This window comes from Sarcophilus harrisii, chromosome 2 (genome assembly GCF_902635505.1).
Source record: "Sarcophilus harrisii chromosome 2, mSarHar1.11, whole genome shotgun sequence".
NCBI classification, from domain to species: Eukaryota; Metazoa; Chordata; class Mammalia; order Dasyuromorphia; family Dasyuridae; genus Sarcophilus; species Sarcophilus harrisii.
The window spans coordinates 233,788,896-233,796,136 of NC_045427.1; positions in this window are offsets into that span (position 1 = coordinate 233,788,896).

Genomic DNA, 7,241 nt, shown 5'->3' on the forward strand with positions numbered 1-7,241 from the left:
ACAGCTACATGGTGCAATGGATAGAGTACTGGATCTGAGTGAGGAAGATTCCAGTTCAAGTCTGATCTCAGACTCTAACAAATTATATAATCCTATTTGCCTCAGTTTCTTCATCTGTAAAATGAGTTAGAGAGAAAATGGCAAAACACTCCAATATCTTTGCCAAGGAAACCTCAAATAGAGTCACAAAGAGTCAGATACACTGCTGGATCAAAGGGTATGCACAGTTTGATAACTTTTTGAGCATAGTTCCAAACTATTCTCCAAAGTGGTTGGATTCATTCACAACTCCACCAACAATGCATCAATGTCCCAGATTTCCAGCATCCCCTCCAACAATCATCATTATTTTTTCTTGTCATCTTAGCCAATCTGACAGGTGTGTAGTGGTATCTTAGAGTTGTCTTAATTTGCATTTCTCTGATTAATAATGACTTGGAGCATCTTTTCATATGACTAGAAATAGTTTCAATTTCTTCATCTGAGAATTGTCTGTTCATATCCTTTAACCATTTTCAATTGAGAATGGCTTGATTTTTATAAATTAGAGTTAATTCTCTATATTTTGAAATGAGGCCTTTATCAGAACCTTTGACTGTAAAAATATTTTCCCAGTTTATTGCTTCCCTTCTAATCTTGTCTGCATTAGTTTTGTTTGTACAAAAACTTTTCAGTTTGGTATAATCGAAATTTTCTATTTTGTGATCAGTAATATACCCTTTGATCCAGCAGTGTTACTACTGGGATTATATCCCAGAGAGATTATAAAGAAGGGAAAGGGACCTGTATGTGCACGAATGTTTGTGGCAGCCCTTTTTGTAGTGGCTAAAAACTGGAAACTGAATGGATGTCCATCAGTTGGAGAATGGCTAATAAATTTTATATGAATAAGGAAATTTTTTCTGTAAGAAATGACCAACAGGATAATTTCGAAAGGCCTGGAGACTTAACGAACTGATGCTGAGGAAATGAGAGGACCAGGAGATCATTATATACTTAAAAAATATATATGATGACCAGTTCTGATGGACCAGGCCATCCTCAGCAACGAATCAACCAAATATTTCCAATGGAGCATAATGAAGAACCAGCTATGCCAGAAAAAAGAACTCTGGGAGATGACTAAAAACCATTACATTGAATTCCCAATCCCTATTTTATGCCCTCATTTTTGATTTCCTTCAAAGCTAATTGTACAATATTTCAAGTCTGATTCTTTTTGTACAGCAAAATAACTTTTGGTCATGTATACTTATTGTGTATCTAATTTATATTTTAATATATTTAACCTACTGGTCATCCTTCCATCTAGGGAGGGTGGGGGTAAGAGGTGAAAAAATTGGAACAAGAGGTTTGGCAATTTTTGCTGTAAAGTTACCCCATATATCCTGTAAATAAAATTTAAATAAAAAAAAAATTAAAGGTAAAAAAAAAACTAGCTGTAAATATTAAAAGTACCTGGTAAGTTTTAGTTTCTTGGATTAATAAAACATTATCCTTTAATAAAGTTAGAGGGCCATAAAGTGGGAAACCTCAAGGTATAAGATCCTTTTGTCCAGTCAAAGGAACCCTGCTGACAACGTGTCTGGTTAGGCTCCTCCTCTCCCGAAGAGCATCTTGGTCTTCCTAAGAAGTCAGGAGGTTGTCACCTGTGTTGTGGTTAAAGCAAAGTTATACTAAAGTGGCAAAGAAACATCTACACACAATAGCAAGTTGTTTATGTGGTCCTGCAAACACAGAATCCTATAGTTAATGCATGTGCAAAGAGCTGTAATTATGTAAGTGTTTTAGGGTATATAAGACTGAGACACTTTTGAATAAATGGACTCCTGTTTGACTACAAAAAAAAAAAAAAAAAAAAAAGTCAGATACATCTGAACAATACAATGACCATTTTCCATGATGCTTTTCCTAATGTCCCCCTCTGTTCTATTCTCCCCAGATGCTAGTACCTTCCTTCTGAAATTATTTTCTATATACTTTGTATATATAAGATATATATACATATAAGATCTATATGTCCCTATTCATCTACATAAATATATGTATATATGTATTGTATCTCTGATTAGAATATAAATTCATTGAGATCAGTGGTTATTTTTGCCTTTCTTTGTATTCCCTGTGCTTAATGCAGTCTCTAGTACATAAAAGGTACTTAATAAATGCTTGATTGTTACTATTTTTGGACCCTAATTCTCCCATCTGTAAAATATCACATTAATATAAGCCATATCTGTCTTGTAAGACTCACATGTGATCATGTGTATGAAAGTGCTTTCTAACTACAAAAAAAAGCTTATAAAATTAGTTATTACTATTTTCTCTCCAAAAGTCTTATTCTGATGTGTCCTTGTGGATAGAGATGACTTTTGGTTCTGAGATTATCCTGGGATGCAAGCTTTCCCAGGTCCCCCTAAGATGGCGGAACCTGAAACTTAGTCTCCAAAGTTGAGAGACTGCTCACCAACCTGGATCCTGGGTGAGTAATTTTTCAAGCATACTTTCTCTTAAAGATCATTAACAGATCCAAAGAGGAGCTGTGATCTGCACTGGTGGATGAATTACTGATGAAATCACAGATCCCAGAAAAACTGAAATATATCCTATTATGCAAGCTTGTGGAATAAACAATTTGGCCATTTTGCATGATAAATCAATACAATCCCTTTCACAGCCAAACTCCCAGAAAAATAAGAGTGAACCTTCTTCTCATTTACTTTCTCTTTTTCCCCTCACTTCTTGGCCCTTTGCAATTTGCTTTCTGACTTTTAAAACTGCTCTCTCCAAAGTTACCAAGTCAGATATGATGGCTTTCATCATTCTTGATCCTTTTTAATCTCTCTGTTGTATGTGGCATTGTTAATTAATCACATTCTCCCAGATATGCTATCCAATCTGGGTTTTCATGACATTGTTCTCCCTCAGTTCTCCTCTTAACTGACTACTCCTGCTTATGGACAATTATCCATATCCCATTCCACCCCATCCCCAAACGGTGGATATATTTCCAGGTTCAAGCATGGACCTTCGTCACTTTCCTTTTTGTCTCTCATGACCTTATTAGCTCCAATGATTTCTTCATTTCTATGCAAATGAATTTAAACTCTTTTCCTCTCCAATCTTTCTCCTGATCTCCAATCCCACATCATCAACTGTCTGCTGAACATTTTGAACTGGATATCTCACAAACAGCTCAAAATCAACAAATTTAAAGCCCAATTAATTCCTTATCTGTCCTTTTGAATCTCCCTAATTGCTGTTGAGGGTACTTCCATCCTTGTAATCATCCAGCTTCATAACCTTGGAGTAATTCTCATCTTCTTACCCCACATATCCAATTTTTGCTGTTCAATTTATTCCATCTCAATATCTCTCACCTCCACCCCCTTTTCCCTACTTAAACTAGTTACTCTTCTAGTTCAAATCTTCTATGACCTCTTTTTTTGACTATTTCAATAGCTTCTCTGAGCCAATGCCAATTGTCTTGACTTATGCCTTCTCACTGGATAGTGTTGAGTGTGGAGGAGAGATTGAGTTGTACATCTCTGCCTCACTTAAATCCAAATTACATGCAAGTCAAGACATCACCCTCATGATGCTGTTGGTCCTTTTGGGGGACAAAGGATGAACTACAGCCTCTACTTGTCTTTCCTAACTCAAGTCTTTCCCTTCTCCAATTTGCTTTTCACATCATTGCTAAATTGATATGTCTAAAGCATTGGTTTAGACTAGGACTTCTTAAACTTTTTCCATTTGCAACCATTTTTGCCAGGAAATTTTTATGCAACCCTGGAAATATAGATATATAAAATAGTCATACAAATTTGTTTTGTGCAAGCAAATCATAGTTTTGTGACACCCCTCTATATTCAGTTATAAGACCCTATATATTTATATATATATGTATAATATATATGTTAAATATAAATATATATTTATAAACAATCCACAGTTTAAAAAGATTTCATTTAAACATCACTTCATTGCTTAGTAAAATCCAGTGATTTCATTTTTACCTTTGAGATTAAGTATGAAATCCTCTCTTTGACTTTTAAACCTTCACAACTTAATTTCAAACTAACTTCTCGTGCTTTTTGTGCATTACTTTTCTTCATGCATCTGTGATCCAGCCAAATGAACAACACACTTGTTCCCCACATGTTAGACTTCACTTCCCATAGATTTTACATTTTTATTGATGGGCTGTTCCCCATGCTTAGAATGAATTCTTTCTGTATCTTTCTCAGATTTTCTCTGGTCCTCCTCAGATGACCACACAATCCATTAACAAGCCAGAGTGGTTAAGTTTTCCATCTTTTAGCATCTTCTAGAGCCTGAGCTCTGCTGGTAAAGACTTAGGGGCTTCAGGGAAAACTGCGAGCCATGAGGGAGTATAAGAAGAAGACATAGTGGAGAGTATCTTTTACTTAAATTTTTAAAAATCCAAATGATGTCACATTTCTTCAGAATCCTACTCAATCTGAACTGCTTATATGTAAATAGTTACTAAAGGGGCATCTAGGTGATGCAATGGATAGAGCACCAGCCCTGAAGTCAAGAGGACCTGAGTTCAAATATGTCCCAAGACACTTAATGCTTCCTGGCTGTGAGACCCTGGGCAAGTCACTTAACATTAGCAAAAAAAAAAATGAGTTACTAGAGAAGGTCATATGTACTGTGGCATCAAGTGATAATGCACCATTTGAGGATCAGAGATGGAAAGTGAGAAGGGACCTCACAGGACATGTACTAAAACATCCTCATTTTACAGAAAACTGATCAGGGAGATTAAGAGATGTGCTCAAGCTCACACATTTATGGGGCATATGAACCAAGTCCTTTGACTGGGATCCAGCTACAAGTTCTTTTCTCCACCATTTTTTGAAGTGCCCTTAATTATTTTTGAAGTCCTACTTATTTACAGTTTATTCATGTGACTTTCTTCTGTAGTCAAATATGCTTTTCCCCACGTATCACTTATTTTGGATGAGTCCAATCATGCTTCTTTATCTTTGTGCTTGTAAAAATGGAGTCCCATCCAATCCTACTACCACCACTTTCACCCTTCAAAATTTAGAGGCTGCTGGCATTTCTGTTAACATTCAGAACTTCTGACCTAAAATAGTCAAGGCCATAGATAGGGAAATGCTGAATCCAAATACACAGAATAAGCCTGTGAGTCCCATGAGGCACCAAATTAAAATATAAGGAAAGGTCACTGGATTGGTATCCTAATTCTGCAAGCTGAATACCCAAAGCTCTGGGGACTTGGGCCTAAACACTGGAACCATCTGGGGCCAGCTGCCTTTACTCTTCCCTGAGTTTTGCTTTGGGGAGATGATGAGATCAGGAAGAATGGGAAGAACCTGAAACCTTGATGGAGAGCTGCATTTCCCAGGACTCCGAAACAAGGGAAATGGAATCTTTCTGGCTTGAGCTCAGAAAGGTAAAGAAGCTAGGGGGATGATAAATACTGGGACAGTCATTACCACTTGCTTCAGTGGGTAAAGGCATCTGTAATCAGTATAGCTAAGGCATGACTTAGCCTCTGCCAAGTTCCAGGTCAAGATTTTTTTTTGTCACTTAATTCAAGTTTTACTAAACTTTTATTAAAGCATTTATTAAAGCTATGCTCATATTCATTATAATTATATTATTATGTATTAATAAACATTTATGTCTCTCGTGACTGTGACACTAGCTAATCTATCTTGGACAAGTAATTTCATTTGGAGGTTATTTATTTTCCTCATATGTAAAGCAGAGCGAATGATGTTTATACTACCTACACCATAGGGTACTGTGAATATGGTGCTATGGCTTACAAAAGGCATCTGTAACCCTCTGACTTTATATGCTTTTCCAGGGACCCATGCAGGGGGAGGGTTGCTTGTTATTTTCTGAGGAGGAGAAAGAGTTTTCAAATCATTGAAAAATTCAAGTGTGGGCCTATTCTGGGTGTGTTTGGTCAAGTCAAACAAAACTGTTCTATATTTGATGTCTTACTAACCTAAGTGATTGCAGAGAATTAAGAATCTTTTTCTGGAGAACAAAAAAAAAATCAGATAATATCTTTCTCAAATTTTTCTCTGGAGGACAGATAGTAAGCCATAGAGATTTTGAGTATTTTCTTTATTTCATTGTACTTGCTTTGGTCTTAAATCATCCTTTTTGTCTGGGGCATTAGGGTCAGGAGCCATCATTCAATTCAGATGCTGATTATATAGATTATGACTACAGTCGTTCTGTTTCCTGGACCCAGATGGCCCTGGAGGAGAAAGTAAAGCTAGTGACCTTGCCCAGCCCTCCCTCACTTAAATCCAATTCACTTTCATGTCATGGCATCATCTCCCTGATGTCATGTTTCTCTTCGAGGACACAGGACAGACAATAATAACATAATGAAGAAAACTCACAAAATGTAAATTTAAATGTGAATCATTATCATCAGTGATATAACATATTATATGTTATATAATACATATGATATATGTATTATATATACAACATATATATATATATATATATATATATATATATATATATATATATATATATATATATATATATATATATAATATAAGGGTTAAAGAAGGGATGGAGATGCTGAGTAGCACTGGAGGACTAAAGAGATGTCTTTGCATTCTTGTAACCTCTCCAGAAAATCATGAATGCAGAGGACCCTGGTCCAGAGATGCTGCCATTACTGTGCAGAATGCTATCTCTGGAGGGTGACAGGAGACACAACAGTGAGGGGGAATAAGAAAGGAGCCTTTCAAAGCAGACAAGTACAGAAATGCTTCTCACCAATTTATTCAGAGGAGATAGAGCTTTTATGAAATTTTATTTCTAATTTTTAATCTCTAATTTTAGCAATTAGAGATCCTCTATGAGTAAGAAGTGATTCTCATTTTGTGGACTCCAGAGACCTTTAAAATGAACCAGGTCTTGAGCTCTGCTGAAACTGGGAGAAAGCCCCAAGAGACTGCTTACTCGCTTACTGTCAAGTTAAACCCTCTGCCAGAGAATTCTTTCCCAATTATCCTATTTTCTGTTGCAGCGTGTCTTCAAATACTGCAGAGCTCCTGCCAGGAAACCATCACTGTCAAACGACTGGCACAGAACAAGGCCTGGGCAATGCAGCAGACTCCCAAACCTTCTTTTGGTCTCTTTTCTTGTACCCCAGGAAATGACCCATGGGCTGGCTAGGGAGAGGTGTCTATCTTCCTAAACCCATT